This window comes from Periplaneta americana, chromosome 7 (genome assembly GCF_040183065.1).
Source record: "Periplaneta americana isolate PAMFEO1 chromosome 7, P.americana_PAMFEO1_priV1, whole genome shotgun sequence".
NCBI lineage: Eukaryota > Metazoa > Arthropoda > Insecta > Blattodea > Blattidae > Periplaneta > Periplaneta americana.
Window position 1 is genome coordinate 153,903,013 of NC_091123.1, and position 20,473 is coordinate 153,923,485.

General features: G+C 37.3%; 1 protein-coding gene and 1 non-coding gene across 4 annotated transcripts in view; one reads left to right on the forward strand and one right to left on the reverse strand.

Moving 5' to 3' along the window:
- Positions 1 to 20,473, forward strand: part of bs (serum response factor blistered) — a 423,352-nt gene that overhangs the window by 331,443 nt on the left and 71,436 nt on the right. The gene's annotated exons all lie outside the window — the stretch shown is intronic.
- Positions 12,200 to 12,272, reverse strand: TRNAY-GUA (transfer RNA tyrosine (anticodon GUA)). The gene has a single exon. It is a non-coding gene; the product is annotated as a tRNA-Tyr (tRNA).

Below are 20,473 nucleotides of genomic sequence, written 5' to 3' on the forward strand. Positions count from 1 at the left end.
CAGGTGAAGAATACAATGCGTGCAGTTCTGTGTTGTGTAACTTTCTCCATTATCCTGTAACTTCATCCCTCTTAGCCCCAAATATTTTCCTAAGCACCTAATTCTCAAACACCTTTAACCTATGTTCCTCTCTCAAAGTGAGAGTCCAAGTTTCACAACCATAAATAAGAAGAACCGATAAGATAACTGTTTTATAAATTCTAACTTCCAAATTTTTTGACAGCAGACTGGATGATAAAAGCTTCCCAACCGCATAATAATAGGCATTTCCCATATTTATTCTATGTTTAATTTCCTCCCGAGTATCATTTATATTTGTTAATGTTGTTCCCAGATATTTGAATTTTTCCACCTCTTCAAAAGATAAATTTCCAATTTTTATATCTCCATTTCGTACAATATTCTCGTCACGAGACATAATCATATACTTTGTCTTTTTCGGGATTTACTTCTAAACCTATCTCTTTACTTGCTTCAAGTAAAATTCCAGTGTTTTCCCTAATCGTTTGTGGATTTTCTCCTAACATATTCACGTCGTCCGCATACACAAGCAGCTGATGTAATGCGTTCAATTCCAAACCCTGTCTGTTATCCTGGACTTTTCTAATGGCATACTCTAAAGCAAAGTTAAAAAATAAAGGTGATAGTGCATCGCCTTGCTTTAGCCCACAGTGAATTTTGTTACAGGTACGTTATATAAAATTGCGTTGTGAAGGCATTGATGACGTGATAGAATACTAGTTGCTAGGTAATCTTTTCTGGCACCAGTGCCAAAATTAGGCCAATTGTACATGATTTACTGTATAGCGTCATAACAAGCGTGTTTTAATGTTAGGATCGCGTAAATAAAATATACTGTGATAAGATTGATGATGATAATAGTAGTAGATATGATAATATATTTTTTAATTATATCATTGTAAGAGATGCCACATGCACTGGCGTATGTGTTTTCCTTTTGACGATCTGCTTTTAATTTCAGCACCACGCATAGGTTGTAATATTTAGTGTTGGCTATATATGGGCACACGAGAGATTATTTATAATGGTTGCTAATTTTTAGAACCACTGTCTCCCTTTCTTCACTTTTTTTTGCTGACCTTGCCCTCTGTGGTTTGGGAAACGCTGATTTTGAAGCACATGTGAAGAGTTCAACGTTCAAGAAACTGATGATGTAAGTTGCTCAATATTGTCGCCTTCTTATACAACGTGCGCAACCGACAAGCTGGTACCTTTAAGGAGAACAATGGATTGCAGATGCGAGCGTAATACCTGATTGTTTAAGCGGTTGCATGTCAGGACTGGCCTTGCCCATGCTCCGTTGTTTTTATTAATACAATCCTGTTTTATACCCTTAAAGAAGTCCCTGTGCTTTAGTCCACCCCGCCGTATTTCGCACATGCAATAAAAGTATGGCACCATTCTCATTTTCCACACCATCAGCTGGCATTCGAATTGAAACACGATATTCTTATCTTGACTCGAGGCAACCTGTATTCAGGGTTGAAATATTACGCTTAAAAATGTATTTCTACATGACGCTCAAAATGCGTAATTTATGCCATTAATGTAAAAAATGTAATAAATTCGAAACTTGATATAGTCTAATACAGGCATGTCAAAAATCAGACACTGGACGTGCAGTGTATGTGCGCGGAACGCCGGTCTGTGCAGATTGCGTCATTCACGTGTTGCTCTTACCAGTTCTTAGCGGGAGGGATGCACAAGAATCTATTCTGCGCTTCTAGTGTTCAATTAAATTGACATTTGGACATTATAAACATACTTAGCAGAAGGAAAAAACACAATTATTGTCAGTGTCTATATTTGACAATAATTGAGACACAAGAAACAATAGACTTACTCAGTTACAATTCACAAAGCAGTCGTTTGTAAAGAATCATTTATTTACATGATTTGTATGCAGTGTTTGAAGAAAATATAAATATTGCAGTAATTTCGAAACAACAAAAAACGAACACAATATTTCATTTTACGTAGTAGGTACTGATTATTTCAAAGTAATACTCTTTCATTGTTCCTCAAGCATTATTGGGACCATTGGTGCACAAATGCTAAGAAAGAAAATATTTTACTCCCAATTACATGCAATAGGACATTGTGAGGCTTTTACACTGGAATTATTTCCTTACTGTATATTAATATAAATTCACATTCTTATTAATAAATTGGATAAATTAAGCTTGAATTTAAATTTATGTCTTATAGTTTATTTGGAAAACGTTGAGAGCAAGTATTAGCAAGTTGGGAGCGTTACTGAATTGAGTTAAAAGAGTACTTCATAAGCTATGAAGCGAGGACATTTTCTTTATGTCAGGTTTAAAGATTTATTGACGTAAGTATATTAAGATAATATAGTAACGTGAGGTGGAAAATTCGCCATTATGTATTATTTTTCCAGAAAATTTTTCCGCCTTACAAATAGTTGCTTTCTTCCTTCCCTCATAACCTCAAGAGCCTCACATGTATTACTATATTCTCATCACTTATCAGCTTATCAAATAAAAGTTGTAAGTCCTCTAACCATTGATGGCTGTGTTAGTACAGACTCCAAAACAACATCATTTTCATGTTTGTCTTGCCGTGAGAGTACTAATTAAGAAATAAGAGCAGGCGAATATCATATTTTGAGAACTTTACTAATATGACTTAAATTCTCTTATCACTGTTAGGTCCACATGATATGATGAAAGCCTTTCATTTTAAAATAATTACTATTGGCTGAGGAAAACATCATAACAGTTACGTTATATGATTCGTGATTTCTCTTCTTCGTTATATCTGTGGACTCCTCACTTTATTATTCATAACGCATTCACAATCACAGCTCAATGAGCACACCCGTACTGATCTGTGTTACTGAAACAAAAGCTGATCTGTTACTATAGGTACTGTACAGCCCTGTCGCGTTCCCCTCCAAGCCGATTCACTCCCTCCAGGTAGGGGAATAGGAACTGCACATCGCACAAAGACAAGTGCACAATGTGCAGAGTTTTGACATGCCTGGTCTAATACATTAAATAAAGCGCTGAATCGCTACGTGAATCCCAGTCTACCAGCGTGGTTTACTTGAGATAATTCATTCGAGCTCCTCAAATTAAATCTTCATTTCTTCTGTCCTTTGAAACGATACGCCGACATCATACAATGTTTCCTCATTCGTTTACTGGACAAATACTTGGCAATCAACAAAGCACTCTGTTAAATAGGCCTAAGTGCATTGCTGACTCTGTGCAAATTTATAACACTGGCATGTTATTATGGATGGAGTTGTGATTAAAAGAACAGTAAAGTTACTCAAAACAAGAAACCACCTTATTGTCTAGCCTACTCCGCACTGCATAAGATTTTGCCACTAGAACGCTGCAATATGATTGGAGCAGAAGGTACAGGAAATGTTCATAAAAACAGCTTGTTACGAATCCCTACAATTACAGGAGAATGGAGAAAGTTACACAACGCAGAACTGCACGCATTGTATTCTTCACCTGACATAATTAGGAACATTAAATCCAGACGTTTGAGATGGGCAGGGCATGTAGCACGCATGGGCGAATCCAGAAATGCATATAGAGTGTTAGTTGGGAGACCGGAGAGAAAAAGACCTTTAGGGAGGCCGAGACGTAGATGGGAGGATAATATTAAAATGGATTTGAGGGAGGTGGGATATGATGATAGAGACTGGATTAATCTTGCACAGGATAGGGACCGATGGCGGGCTTATGTGAGGGTGGCAATGAACCTTCGGGTTCCTTAAAAGCCATTTGTAAGTAAGTAAGTTCATAGGCTTCTTTGCACTCGCTAAACTCGAATTTCGCCACTTGTCAACAATAATGTAGGCACGATCATGCAATTTTATTTTATTTTATTATTTTTTTAACATAGAGGGTTTGGAATTGAACGGGTTACATCAGCTTCTTGTCTATGCGGATGACGTGAATATGTTAGGAGAAAATCCACAAACGATTAGGGAAAACACGGAAATTCTACTTGAAGCAAGTAAAGCGATAGGGTTGGAAGTAAATCCCGAAAAGACTAAGTATATGATTATGTCTCGTGACCAGTTTATTGTACGAAATAGAAATATAAAAATTAGAGGTTTATCCTTCGAAGAGGTGGAAAAATTCAAATATCTTGGAGCAACAGTAACAAATATAAATGACACTCAGGAGGAAATTAAACGCAGAATAAATATGGGAAATGCTGTTATTATTCGGTTGAGAAGCTTTTGTCATCTAGTCTGCTGTCAAAAAATCTGAAAGTTAGAATTTATAAAACAGTTACATTACCGGTTGTTCTATGTGGTTGTGAAGCTTGGACTCTCACTTTGAGAGAGGAACAGAGATTAAGGGTGTTTGAGAATAAGGTTCTTAGGAAACTATTTGGGGCTAAGAGGGATGAAGTTGCAGGAGAATGGAGAAAGTTACACAACGCAGAGCTGCACGTATTGTATTCTTCACCTGATATAATTAGGAACATTAAATCCTGACGCTTGAGATGGGCAGGGCATGTAGCACGTATGGACGAATCTAGAAATGGATAGAGTGTTAGTTGGGAGGCCGGCCGGAAAAAGACCTTTGGGGAGGCCGAGACGTAGATGGGAAGATAATATTAAAATGGATTTGAGGGAGGTGGGATATGATGGTAGATACTGGATTAATGTTGCTCAGGATAGGGATCAATGGCGGGCTTATGTGAGGGCGGCAATGAACCTCCGGGTTCCTTAAAAGCTAATAAGTAAGTGAGTATTTTTTTTAACTTGCCAACGCGGCAAATCAGAATATTTAATTTTATTAGGCTATAGTGACAGGTCTTAGAAACTTGACTGTGTTTAGAGTGCATTGTATTTTAGAACAGTTTAGCTGCAAGAAAATTATTAATTTGAATTAATTTTAACGAAAATACCGTATTTACTCGCATCTAATGCGCACTTTTTTCAGGTGCGCATTAGAATCGATGGCACACTAGATTCGTATGCAAACTCGAAAATACTACGTATCGTTCTGCTAGTCACCTATCTAATTCTAATCTGTCAAGACAAGTTGTACCAGATAGGCCTACGGTATTTTGATTATAAGAATAGGTCAGTAGCCTACTTTGTATATAAGAAATTGGTCAGTATTTTGTTTAGTAGCTACAAACTCATTGTTGTATGAAGTAGTGCAATATAGTTAAAAAAAAGCATAACATACGGTAAATCCAATATCATATAAAGTAATGTTGTCACACATATTGTAATACTGGTAATACGATAAAGCCCATAACTTTAAACCGTTTGCTGTACAGGGTGTCCGGGAAGGACCTGACGAAAAATAAATAACTATATCTCTGAAACTATTGCATTTATTGTCGCGATGTTTTCACACTTACAAAGAGAAACACAATAAGTTTTAATGTACCTCTATATGAGCACCATTTGTGACCAGGGCTATGTCCAGGCGATACTCAATCTCCTGTCACACACACGAAAGCTTCTCCGGTGTGACTAGCCCTATTGCTTCGTAGATTCGGCCATGTAACTCACGTCCTTCACAAGCCCCACAGAAAGAAATCCAATGGGGTCATGTCCGACGACCGTGATGGCCAAGGTTTAGGTCTGCCTCTTCCAATTCAACGGTCAGGAAACGTATCATCGAGGAAAGAGCGCACATGGTTAGCATAGTGTGGGGAGCTCCATCATGTTGAAACACGGTTTCTGGTGGTAGTTGTGGGACAGCGTAATTTCGCAGCATATCCAGGTATGTGTTACCTGTTACTTTGAGCTCTTGTCCGTTTGGAAACGACGTTGTACACGCTTGACTGGCTTAAATTCAGCCAGCCATAAAACGCATTCTGCTTTTTCTACTGTGGTAAACATTGTTCGGCTGTTCACTTGGTACACGCACAACTTGCATTCCCAGCTCTGAGAGTAAGGCTGACTATATACGCTGCGTAGAACGAGCTTTTTCTCGTTTTCTCCTAGCACGCGTGTAACATGCTGCTATGTAACAAAACTTATTGTGTTTATCTTCCTAACTGTGAAAACATTGAGGTAATAAGCCTAACTGTAACAGTTTCAGATATATAATTACTTCTTTTTCGTCAGGTCTTTCCCGGACACCCTGTATGTCGTAAAATTAAATTTTACATCAGTTTTGCATTACATTCCCCATTAAGCTTTTATTTAATTTCAAGCCTTTCAAAATTGAGGTGCGCATTAGATTCGATGGCGCATTAGATTCGAGTAAATACGGTATGTGCTAGAAGTGTAGGCCTACTGCTGAAGTAGTGGGTTGAAGGACACATAAGTTTAGCTATTGATGGTGTCTCAGTATTCTTATGTATAGCAGAAAAATCATCAATAATAATAATATTATTATTATTATTATTTTTATATATATTTTTTTTTGCAATTTCAAGAGTGCATAGTCTGTTATTTTTAATGCATATATCGTAGTTTTTAATTGCATACACGTATGCATATTTTGTCTTTTTTAATGTATGTGAATCTACCTCCTAGTTATACGATACATCGTTATTACAGACATAGGTTTAGTGTTAGGCCTACTAACTCAAATTCTTTGGGTAGACTAAGCCTCGAAAGCGTTTTAAGGAGAGAGGATGGTATTTTTTGGTGAAAATGTGTAAATTTTCAAAAAAAAAAAAAAAAAAAAGAAAAAAAGATTCTTTAAAATACTCTGTGATATGTGTGGAATGCATAGCATAATATTTTGTGGGTATTTGTGCCCTTATCGGATGTTGAGTTGCCATTTTTAAACTTCCTGCGTTATGGATTTTTAAATCACTCGCCCACTTTTATTGTTGTTTCCGGTAAATTAAATTTTCAAAAAAAGTTTTTTTTTTTCTTTAAAATACCCCTTGATACGTGTGGAATGCATTACATAACATTTTGTTGGTATTTGTGCCCTTATCGGATGTTGAGACGTCATTTTTAAACTTCCTGCGCTATGGATTTTTAAATCACACGCCCGCTTTTATCGGTTTCCAGAAACTTCATTTTTTTTTTTGCTACATTGCCAGACAAAAATGGATATAATTTCTGAACTATTAAAAATACACGCATGAAATTTAGAACACACATTCTTTAGACTATTAGGAAACGTTTCTCTGTAACAGAATTTTGTTAATTGATTTCATTTTAAAAATACGTCCGTTTGTTTGCAAGAAAGGAAATCAGAAAATTGTTATTAAATTTTAATTGTTTATTTTACAAACGTAGGGACCAATATCAAAATTCTGTTACAGACAGTTTATAGAACATGCTTTTGCAAATACATTGCAAAAAACTGTTTGAGTCTATCTTTAAAAACGGTTTAGATATATCGGTTTTAGTACAATCCTGCATTGGGTATATTTTTTTTTTTTTTCAAATTTGGGCTTCCAAATTTTTTTTTTCAAAATATTTTTATTTGGCTGAGTTGCCACAGCTATGAGCTCTCTACATACAAAAAATTAATATTTTAGACCAAATAGGAAAAAAGTTTTAAAAAATACCATCCTCTACCCTTAAGAGCTTCGCCATTGCAGGAGAAACAAGTTGGATCCTGAAAACATGGAAAAGATTGTGTCGTAAAGTTTCATACAGTCGTGAAACAAAATGAATTGTCTGTATCAAATTTGGTTTAATTAAATTAGTAATAACTAAGTAATTAAAGCCACTGTGTTTATCTTTATGCTCAATAATTTGAATATTTCACATTAGTGTTTTGTTTCGTGTGGGATCGTATGCTATGGTAAAGATCGCCGACTCTTCAACTTCTAGTGCGTTATATAAGTGCATATTTAGGCATTTTTAAGTGCACAGTTGCATGCGTATTTTAGGATTTTTAGTTTATATAATCCTCAAGTCTAATAATGTTTTGCTGATATAACAAATTTATGAATGATTTCAATGGCTGTCTTGCTTCCAGTTAACAAGCAAACATTCTGATACGGGCAGATAAAAAAGTGAAATGTTTTCTTACACCATGTTAGTAATATCAAAAGAAGTGCCTATACAAATTTTGGCCACTCGATCGCAATTACGAGGCCGTCCAGAAAGTGATTTTCCCTTGGGCTGTTTACAGAAAAAAATCACAATTGCATGGAAAAATTTATTGAAACAGATACAGCAATTGTTGCGCTATTTTTTAACATCCCCACTGGAACTGAGACATTGGTCATACCATGGGATCAGTTTTTGTATCCTTGTGTCGTAGAAGTCAACCGCCTGGGATCGAAAACCAACGTTTGACAGCCGTCTGCACCTCTCTGATAAATGTCTCAATTCCGGTGGGATATGTGTTGAAAAATAGCTCAACTCTTGTTATATCTGTTCCAATAAATTTTTCTAATGAAATTGTATTTTCTTTTTGTTAACGACGCCTGGTGAACTTATTTTTACGACCCTCGTCATTGCGGTCGAGTGGCAGAAAAATTTTGTATAAGCACTTCTTTTGACATTATTAACATGGTAGCCAGCGGCGTGGCTCAGTCGGTTAAGGCGCTTGTCTACCGGCCTGAAGTTGCGCTCGGGCGCGGGTTCGATTCCCGCTTGGGCTGATTACCTAGTTGGGTTTTTTTCCGAAGTTTTCCCCAACCGTAAGGTGAATGTCAGGTAATCTATGGCGAATCCTCGGGCTCATTTCGCCAAATACGGTCCACCTGGTTGGCGAGTTGGTATAGCGCTGGCCTTCTATGCCCAAGGTTGCGGGTTCGATCCCGGGCCAGGACGATGGCATTTAAGTGTGCTTAAATGCGATAGGCTCATGTCAGTAGATTTACTGGCATGTAAAAGAACTCCTGCGGGACAAAATTCCGGCACATCCGGCGACGCTGATATAACCTCTGCAGTTGCGAGCGTCGTTAAATAAAACATAACATTTTATTTCGCCAAATACCATCTCGCTATCACCAATCTCATCGACGCTAAATAACCTCATAGTTGATACAGCGTCGTTAAATAACCAACTAAAAAAATGAACATGGTGAAAGAGAAAAAAAAAATAGTTTTTTTTTTAATCTGCCCACATCAGAATGTTTGCTTGTAAGAGCAATGCCATCATTTCCCATAACTATGGTCTTGGAACACAACTATGATCCACGATACAACCATTCCAATTTTGTACTCCATAATGTAATACCTAGTTTATCTATATTTTTGCTGTACTGTAGTTGCATCCTTCACCTGACATAATTAGGAACATTAAATCCAGACGTTTGAGATGGGCAGTGCATGTAGCACGTATGGGCGAATCCAGAAATGCATATAGAGTATTAGTTGGGAGGCCAGAGGGGAAAAGACCTTTGGGGAGGCCGAGACGTAGATGGGAGGATAATATTAAAATGGATTTGATGGAGGTGGGATATGATGGTAGAAACTGGATTAATCTTGCTCAGGATAGGGACCAATGGCGGGCTTATGTGAGGGCGGCAATGAACCTCCGGGTTCCTTAAAAGCCAGTAAGTAAGTAAGTACTGTAGTTTGAAGTTAAGTCACTGCAGCTATCTACAAACGGTCTGTGTTACTTCTACAGTGTTCTTTGAATAGTTATATCGTGGACCATAGTTGTGTTCCAGGACCATAGTTATTGGAAACGACGGTACTTCTTATTGTGAATGGAAGCTGTTTGTAGCTCGGTATTAATTAAGCATATGGACAGGCGTCAGCATTGCAGAAGGTCTGAGAGCTATACAATAATTATAATTTTACTATGGGGCTTGGAGCGGAGATGAATGAATGAAAGATGTTTGTTCTGCACGGAAAAGCTGGCGCTCGATGTTAATGAAGGGAAGGTATAAACCAGCTCTCTCGTGTCTTGCGTGCTTTTGTCCACTTAGCGGCCTCTGAAGTCGTGAACGCAGTTTCTTAACGAAGACCAGTTCAGTGAGTGTTGACATTTTCCGTAAATTTTTATTGCGATCATTGTAGACTACGGTTAAAAATGAATCATCATATTCATCACAAACATACTGTAGTATTTGTCGCCATTAGGATCTATGTCTTCGCCATTTCTATGGTCCGTCCCCGGCATCTGTAGAGTAGAAAGACAGAATTCTAAATGAGGCAGTAGAGCAAGTGGACAGCTTCATATACTTGGGGTGTACCATAAGCAGTAACATGATCTGCTAACAGAAAGTCAAAAGCAGGATAGCAATGGCAAAGAAAACTTTTAATAGAAAAAGGAGCATCTTCTGCGGACTTCTGGAGAAAGAACTAAGGAAGAGATTAACGAAGTGCTTTGTGTGGAGTGTGGGATCGTACGGAGCAGAAACATGGACATTACGACGAAGTGAAGAGAAGTGAATAAAAGCAATTGACATATCGATATGGAGAAGAATGTAACGTGTGAAATGGACAGACAGTATAAGAAATGAATTTCATTTTTGTTTTATTTTCCGATAAGTTACTATGATATAAATGTATAATAAGTTTTTAATTGGCCACCTATGCTTATCTTTTGTACAATTGTGATTCTGATTACATGAATTAGTCTATCGCATTAACGTTTTCGATACCTTATTTTGTATCATCATCAGATGCATATGCATAGTAATAATTAAAATTAAAAACCTAGCCAGTTGGTGTATATGTTGTGAACTTCCATGATATGTTTGTGTGCATGTAATACTTATGCAAATCTAGTCTTTCAGGTGAAGCTCCCTGTAAAGCAGATTTGAATAATTTCAAGGGAAAAATTGTTCCGGGGCCGGGTATCGATTCCGGGACCTCTGGTTGAACGTACCAGCGCTCTACCGCTGAGCTACCCGGGAACTCCACCCGACACCGTCTCAACTTTTCTCTTTATATCCACACAACTCGCGTGGGCTGACGAAACGCCAGAGACCCACAACGAGTGCACACAATCTCTGTGTGACTTGGAATTGTGGTTTTCTGTTAACGTACACAGTAACGTATATATTATGCAAATCTAGTCTTTAAGGTGAAGCTCCCTGGAAAGCAGATTTGAATAATTTCAAGGGAAAAAATTGTTCCGGGGCCGGGTATCGATCCCGGGACCTCTGGTTGAACGTACCAGCGCTCTACCACTGAGCTACCCGGGAACTTCACCCGACACCGTGTCAACGTGTGTACGTTAACAGAAAACCACAATTCCAAGTCACACAGAGATTGTGTGCACTCGTTGTGGGTCTCTGGCGTTTCGTCAGCCCACGCGAGTTGTGTGGATATAAAGGGAAAAGTTGAGACGGTGTCGGGTGGAGTTCCCGGGTAGCTCAGTGGTAGAGCGCTGGTACGTTCAACCAGAGGTCCCGGGATCGATACCCGGCCCCGGAACAATTTTTCCCTTGAAATTATTCATGTAATACTTGTTCATATTTTCCTATGATGGTATCTTACGTGCTATTAACTATTGACACTAAAACATTTACATCTAAATCAATATCTAAAATACAATTTAAAACACTTGTTAAAATTCACAGTGGTTATATCACTACAGTTCATTTCTGTGATTTGCCATGTTGCGATGTTGAATGGGGCGATGTTTTTAAATTCATGAATTTTCACTAGTCTCACTTAATTGCACTATATATTACTTTCACTTGAAAATTCTTTATCTATTATTTGGATTGTTACACATTAAAATTAAGATTGCTTAAAATGAAGTTCACTGGTGTACAGTTCTAGCGTGTATAAACTCAGTCTTCTAACATATGCTACGATGTCGATTCCCGTGTTCTAGTAAAGCCGTGCATATCTGCGAACAATATTGTACAAAAGATAAGCATAGGCGGCCAATTAAAAACTTATTATACATTTATAAGAAATGAAGCTGTGTTGAAAAGAGTGGCTGAAGAAAGAATGATGCTGAAATTGATCAGGAAGAGGAAAAGGATTTGTTTGGGTCACTGACTGTGAAGAGACTGCCTACTGAATGATGCACTGGAAGGAATGGTGAACGGGAGAAGAGTTCGAGGAAGAAGATACTAGATTATAGACGACATTAAGATATACGGATCATATGCGGAGACAAAGAGGAAGGCAGAAAATAGGAAGCATTGGAGCAAGCTGGGTTCGCAGTTAAAGACCTGCCCCTGGGCAGAACACTATAAATGAATTAATTAAATTTGATTTAATTGTATTGTTTTTAATCTGTTTAAGTACATTATAGATTTATTAATTTGTCCTACAGAATAATATCTATAATATTGAGAATTAATATTTGAGGAGAAAAATTCGCTTCGGCGCCGGGGATCGAACCCGGGTCCTTGGCTCTACATACCAAGCGCTCTGACCACTGAGCTACGCCGAATTCAATCCATAGCATCGGACCGAATCCTCCCCTTTTACTATTTCCCTTTGTGGCCAGACTCCAAGTTAGACATATATGTTGATGTATATGTACAATGTCAACTGCCATTTTTCTCTTCAAATATTAATTGTCAATATTACAGATATTATTCTGTAGGACAAATTAATAAATCTATAATATTCTCATAGCTGCAGTGCATATATCTGTACAGATTACTGTGCACTTAACTGCGGAATCCCGGCCAAACAAGTCACTCAGCTGAGTGCGCTCCTAATATAATGGCAGTTGACATTGGACATATACGTCAACATATATGCCTAAATTGCAGTCAGGCCACAAAGGGAAATAGTGAAGGGGGAGAATTCGGTCCGGTGCTGTGGATTGAATTCGGCGTAGCTCAGTGGTCAGAGCGCTTGGTACGTAGAGCCAAGGATCCGGGTTCGATCCCCGGCGCCGGAGCGAATTTTTCTCCTCAAATGTTAATTGTTGAAATACATCATGGATAATCGCGATGAAAAAATACACACCAAAGCACAATTTTTTTAATCCGTACTGAGTGTCGCGTTTCCCCCCCCCCCTGGGAACCTAAATGTAATTATTTCATATGATCTCACAAACTATGATCTGTTTGAACTGTATGCCCTTGACCGCCAGCTATTCCAGGAGAATTAATCTGACACCTCTTCTATCAATATTTGCGACTAGAAATTAGATACAGTCTACTTTCCATTGTTTCACATTCTGAGAGACGTGGAATATGATATTAGCTTGGTTGTTACGCGCAAAGCTTGAATAGCGCACGTGCTCGGTTTGTATCTGACTCATAGTAAAGGATGGAAGGGCTGCTTTCCTTTCATGTCCTGCGCGCAGTAATGGTTATTATTTTCACAGTACGCTTCGCTCTTTTTGTTTGTTAAAGAGAGCTGTACTGTACGCTCATTTTACGAGTGCCAGACAGGGTTCATTTTCATAATAAATTAGCTACTTTATGGTTATTGGTTTGCCCGAACTGGCACAATCCACATAATGGTCAGAAACGCAGCCTCTGATGGCAGAGCTGGCGCCTCAGCAGTGTTCTCAGATTCGAATCGTGCAGTAGTCAACAAATCTCTTTGTTAATGATATTCATTTCCTATGACAATGTGGAGAAATAAAAAAGAATGGAAACCTAGAGATAACGAAGCATGGACAAGGCAGACTGTCACTCAACTAACCTTTTGAACTTATTTCTATGTATTCTAATCAGCCATGACTTCCATGCAGTGTTACAGACTTGTTTCTACTCCTTACGTTTCTGCTCCTGCTTCATTTATTTTATTTCTTCATTTTATTTTTGTCTTTTCCATTTTTCACGTTCTCCTCCCTTTTCCTCATCGACTTCCTCCTCTTACCTACCTCATGAAAATAGGCATTTAAAAATTACGAAAAATATACAGTACAATCATCAGAATAGTAATTTAAGGCTATGGATCGGTGAAAATAACGAAAAATCTATAAAAAAAATGGACATTTTGTTTTTAACTCTAAAAAAATTGAGGACATCACCCGAATAACGGCGTATACCCTTATACGCCCGTTTTCCGACGATCAAGGGATTAGATCAGGCCTGCACAAACAGCGCTCCTTCGGAGCGGGAGAGCGGTGTTTACCGCTCGCCGAAACGGAGAGGAAGATACGTCAGAATGACAGACTTGCTATAGGTAGAGGAGAGGGAAAGTGGAGTGCAGTGTGTAGGCATATTCTCAGTACAGAGGTGTGAAAATTATTAGAATAATCTTAATTTTAAAGGTTTTTTAATAGTTCCTTCACAAATATTCATTTAATTGATGAATATTGGTATATGATATTACTATACTGATGTAGGATATATTTGCTACTAACAATGCCGGAAAGCATTGTTGTACATTGGTATTTTTCTTATTTTACAATTGTTATAGGAATTCAGAAATTATTATATTATGTTGGCGGAATTGGAAACATCAAAAATTAATTAAGAAATGCTTGAAACAAATTGTTCTTTGCGTTTACATTGTTGTGAAGGTTCAAATGAACGTATACGTCTGTTTTGTGCACATAATTTTTTATGATTCCAATTTCGCCAACATAATATAATAATTTCTGAATTCCCATAACAATTGTAAAATAAGAAAAATACCAATGTACAACAATGCTTTCCGACATTGTTAGTAGTAAATATATCCTACATCAGTATAGTAATATATACCAATATTCATCAATTCAATTAATATTTGTGAAGGAACTATTAATAAACCTTTAAAATTAAGATTATTCTAATAATTTTCACACCCCTGTAACTGTTTCACGTTGCTTACCTACTGCACAGTACAGTATGGAGGAATCTGAAAGACGGAACATAACATTTAACATTTAACGATTTACAGCTCGAACTTACTGATCTTCAATGTGACCTAAGGGCTAAAGATCGTTTGAATAATACTACTAGCCTGGTTGAGTTTTACAAGACTAAACATTAGCAATAATATCCACGACTACACAGGCTGGCTGTGAAAATGATTGCTATGTTTGGCTCAACATTTATATTTGTGAACAACTGTTTTCTATAATCAACTTTAATAAAGGCAGGCATCGAACATCTGTAACTGATGTTTCATTACGATCAGTAGGCTACTGTTCCTTTCAGTTGCCAACAGCATAAACCCTCGTTTTGATGTACTGATAAATAAAAATATAACAAAATGATATTGTACATTTAAGTAGCTACAGAATTTCTATTACTTCTGTAAAATAAATATTTCTTTATAGTCCAAGATAGTTTTGCAAACGCTGAACGGAAATTCATTTCATAAGCACTCGTAACAGTACTTCCTTTTGTGTTTATTTTGTACGAGATCCACCCTTCTTTCAGTCCACCCTTATACAGAGCGCAGCTAATATCTGCATTCCGCTCGTGAGCTGTGAGCCGGCTCGGAGAGCGCAAACCTTGTGCAGACCTGGATTAGATAGTTGAATGTGCATAGTACACTGTAGCAAATTTTCGTAAGTCTAGCTTCAATACGTAACACAGGACACAATGTAATGTGTTTACATTGAACATTTGAACGCACCTACTACAGCGGCAGTCACATGCTGTGCAAGCCGTACTGTAGTAGGCCAGTATTCGATGTTTAGGCCTACTTCAGGTTGTCAGTTGCAGCAGTGAATCATGACCGAAAATATGGGAAAAAAAGAAGCTTGTGAGCAAAACTAAATGGAAAACTGAAGAAAGGAAAATAAATAGAAACGGTAGCAAGTCATACGCAACTTGTACAGGCAAGGAAATGGAAAAGAAGTCATTACACCAGTAAGAACGTGATATATGAAAATGTGTACAGACGAAATTTCAAAGGACGATCAACTTTCTATTTTCAAACTCTTTTGCGACATGGGTTCGAAATTAGAACAGTATCATTTTATTACTTCTTGCCTTGAAAGAGTGAATCTGAAAACTAAGAAACTTCAATCATTCAAGAATAGGGATAATTTATGAAAATACGGAGTGTTTCAAAAATACGGGGCATAATTTCAGGTATGTATTTCTCACATGTAGACAATGAAAATAGTTCATTACAACATGTGTCCGGAAATGCTTTATTTCCGAGTTATGGCCTTCACAACATTGAAATTCACCGGAACCATACCTCATGTTTTAGAAGACACTCCACTGATCAATCGTCAACACATTCACTTCTTGCATGATGGCGCTCCTGCACACTTCAGTCGTACGGCTCGCCGGTACTTGGATCCAAGGTTTCCTGATCGATGGATAGGTAGAGGTGGCCCAATTGCTTGGCCTCCACGCTCCCCTGATCTGAACCCTCTTGATTTCTACTTGTGGGGCCATTTAAAATCATTGGTTTATTCGTCTCCGGTGCCTGATTTGGAATCCCTTCGGAATCGAATTGTGGCATGTTCTGAGGACATACGCAATACTCCTGGAGTTTAGGATCGTGTTCGCAGGTCAATGAGACATCGATGTGAGGTCTGTATTCAAGCAGGAGGTGGACATTTTGAACATCTTCTGTAATGGCAACGACCTGCGGAAAGAAAAACGTTCCGGTGAATTTCAATGTTTTGAAGGCCATAACTCGGAAATGAAGCATTTCCGGACACATGTTGTAATGAACTATTTTGATTGTCTACATGTGGGAAATACATACCTGAAATTATGCCCCGTATTTTTGAAACATTCTGTATAGTGTTTTTTATAATGGGGTAAAAAATTAATGTGTCGAAACTTTCAATTGATTCTATTGCAAATTTTAGAGAAACGATTAACAACAATTCAGAATAAACTGGTGAATCCTCAATAATAAAAGGAGTACACACTTAAATCGTCCTCATACAATCATGATGAAAAAGTATAAACAACTGCAGTACAGTACATCAGGGATATTTTCAGCTTGAACCTCATACTATGCACCATTCGTTTCTTTCAACATTTGGAAGACGGGAATGGAAGTGCCGCAGCTGAAACTTTTAAGTCCAACACAAATGAACCCAGTGCCTTTGGAACCCTCCAAGGTGAAGAACTTAAGAGAACTGTTACAGTTTTTAGATGAAGATGGCCAAAGTTGGTTGAACTCAATTCTGAATAAAGCCAGGACATCATCACACAATGGCGAAGATGACTCTAGCAACAATAATGATGATGCACAAAGAAGAAAAGAACATTTAAGAACAAGAAAACCATAAACTGAAAATGTAATGTTATTTTGTAGGCCTACTTGCGTAATTATTCAATATTTTATTTAATGTGTTTTAGTAAATGTATATTTTATTGTGTTGAATTTATTTTATTTTACTTTTTAAGACAAAAGTATTAATAAAGTATGAGATGTTCCCATATATAATTAATTTTCATGTAAGGTTAGACACCTAGAACATAATAATAATTAAAAACAGTACTAAAACATATTGTCGCCGGATAAAGGGCGTATACAGAGTTCCATACTGTATTTATTTACTAATAGCAGAACATGCTATGTGCTGTCATGTTTCAATAACTTTGTTTTAAATATCCTCGAAACTATTTAACAGTAATGAATAATTTTTTTCGACTCAACTATGATGAACCTGACAGCTTAAAAACATTGAAATCAGTTTATATCGGAACTACATCTTTGTGTATACGCCCTTATTCGGGTGACGTCCTCAATTAAATGTTTCAGTTTTCTAACTCTGTGCTTATTTTAGCCTTGTGACAATTTAAAGCCCCCCCCCCCAGGGCGAATTTAAAGGGATCAGCGCGTGCGTGGAGCTGCAGCCTTTTAAACTGACACTCAGCTGTCAATCTGACAAACTTCATTCTAAGTTTATTGTTCATTCGATTCATATTTTGTGCTGTAGGAGAAAAATGTGTGTGGTAGACCTGTATAGGAAGGAAGCATATCGATAGTACATATCATATACTCGTTTTCTCGATTTTCCAATTTTAAATATTTTATAACATTCAAAATGCTCTAATCAAAGCAGTTTTTCTCCAATCTCAGTGAAATTTTGCACAGAAGTTCACAAAAACATATTAAATAAACTGGCACATGTGTTTTCTTCTGCTATTGAAAATATTCAATCACCATCCGTTGAGGATGTGATAAGTTAAAAAAAAAATTGAAAAATTAACAACTAAAAGAGTAAATATTTTGTTTTCTCAAAAGTAGGCCTAATTGAAAAAATATCAAAAGTATGTTCCGTATTTTACATACATCTTACTTACTTACTTACTTACTTATGGCTTTTAAGGAACCCGCAGGTTCATTGCCGCCCTCACATAAGCCCGCCATAGGTTCCTATCTTCAAATCCATTTTAATATTATCCTCCTATCTATGTCTCGACCTCCCCAAAGATCTTTTTCTCTCCGGCCCCCCAACTAACACACTACATGCATTTCTGGATTCGCCCATACGTGCTACATGCCCTGCCCATCTCAAACGTCTGGATTTAATGTTCCTAATTATGTCAGGTGAAGAATACAATGCGTGCAGTTCTGTGTTGTGTAACTTTCTCCATTCTCCTGTAACTTCATCCATCTTAGCCCCAAATATTTTCCTAACAACCTTATTCTCAAACACCCTTAATATCTGTTCCTCTCTCAAAGTGGGAGTCCAAGTTTCACAACCATACAGAACAAGCGGTAATATAACTGTTTTATAAATTCTAACTTTCAGATTTTTTGACAGCAGACTAGATGACAAAAAGCTTCTCAACAGAATAATAACACGCATCTACCAGGAATAAATTAAATGTAGGCTAAATTTAAAGAAAAATTATGTAAACTTTGAAAACGGGGACACTTCTAATGCAGTATTAAAAACACAACAAAAATTAATTATAAGTAAACTAATTGGAATATCAAAATGAAACTGTGTGTACTGCATGTCCACATTGTAAGAAATGCGTGGTAAAAGTTTTAAGATTAACTGATGTAAGAATGTAGAAGTTAGAAATTTCACAGATTCGTAACTTTAATATACTGTAGGTTATTTTATAAACCTGTGCATCACATTTCAGTACTTATTCTTGGTTTCGTTGTTATATGCCACAAGATAATTTTTCAAGTTCTCGACTGACATAGCCGTCTGTCAGAGAATGTTTTTTTATCATTGCAAAAGACCATTCTATTTCCACCGAAGTGATTGAAGCATAGGGTCTACTTAAAGCATTGTTGTGTTTAATGGACTCATATCGGTAACAATAGCGCAAACTAATTCGCCAGTACTGCTAATTGCTTTCAATACGATTCCACTCGTCAGAGAATTTAATATTTTTCTCTCTCTTCAATGTTTTCTAGGAATCTGTAGAAAGTGAACCTCTCAAATGAGAGAAACCAACTGTCTTGTGGTGTGATATGCAATAACTTATCAGTAATTGGCCCCACCAACCCTCTCGACCGACAGATCAGCTTAGGGTTGCTTGATACAGTAGGGATGCCACCACATATAATTTAAATGTATGTATATGGGGTGAGATTCTCCCCATTATGTAAAATATCGCTTAATTTTTTAACAGGTGCATCATTTAAACAAATACAAAATTGTTTTCTTGTATATGCTAAAATATTCGCAATTCGTACAATTTTCTTCCTTGTACTGATTAGTAGACAGTGGAAGCGGGATGACTTATCGTTGAATGTAGGTGCACATTTATTATATATTTTTTTTTTATTCAGACCATTGGCTGAACAGGTTTCAAACGTAAACAGACGACGTCAACATGCTACTATATCTCCGTACAGTCAGAAGGAAAAGAAAAATAACTTACTGTAGTACATACCTTGCAAGGTTCAGTCCTCGTCATCATTGATGCAATTACCAGCGTTGCAGTAAACGACGATATATTCTCGTAAGTTGTCGAAGCTGAATCGTCTTCGCCTATCGCTTAAACAGTTTCTGTATCGAGAGAATTTCTGAAGAAAACCTCTAAAATGGGGATCACTCAATTTCTTTAGAGGAATATTTGTACTGAGCATCATGTTGCACGTTTCGTTAGACCCGCACAACGAAATGATGATGATGATTCCTCAGATTTCATTTCAGCGCATTTCCTGTGCGATGTGCTGTTGCAATGTTTCTCTTTACCCTGAGTTGTTGTGGTTTTTATTTCAATTGTACATACATTGCACACGATATTTTCTTCGTTAATACATAAAATGTCACTCTCATACTTCTTAATTGCATTTCATATCTCTGAGCGAATTTAACGTTTTGACTTCGACATTATGAATGGATCAGCACTACACTTTTCATCTCGTACTAAATACTTGAGCAGGATAACACAACTGCACACATTGCGTTGCAATATTACTATGAACAGATCGGGGTTCATTCGTTTTGTACGCTGCTGTACTCGCCAGGTACACAAAAGACGGACGGCGCGGCATGTGCCATATATTCTGATACGAAACAACTTCACTTTTCCTTAAGTCATCCCGCATCCACTGTCTACTGATTAGTAAATATATACATAATAACAGAAAACGCCAAATAAAAAATAATACAGAGAAACGGAGAAAAGAAGGAAAAATGAAGGAAGAAAATAATTAGTGAAATAGAGAAATGGAAAAAGAACTCACGGGGAGTAGAGTAGGGAAGAATTCTTAACGCGACTACGGGCCAGTGCAGTGGCTTTTCCCCAGGTCGCATGTGCCGTATATGCGGCAGCTATATTATGTATATTTTAATGA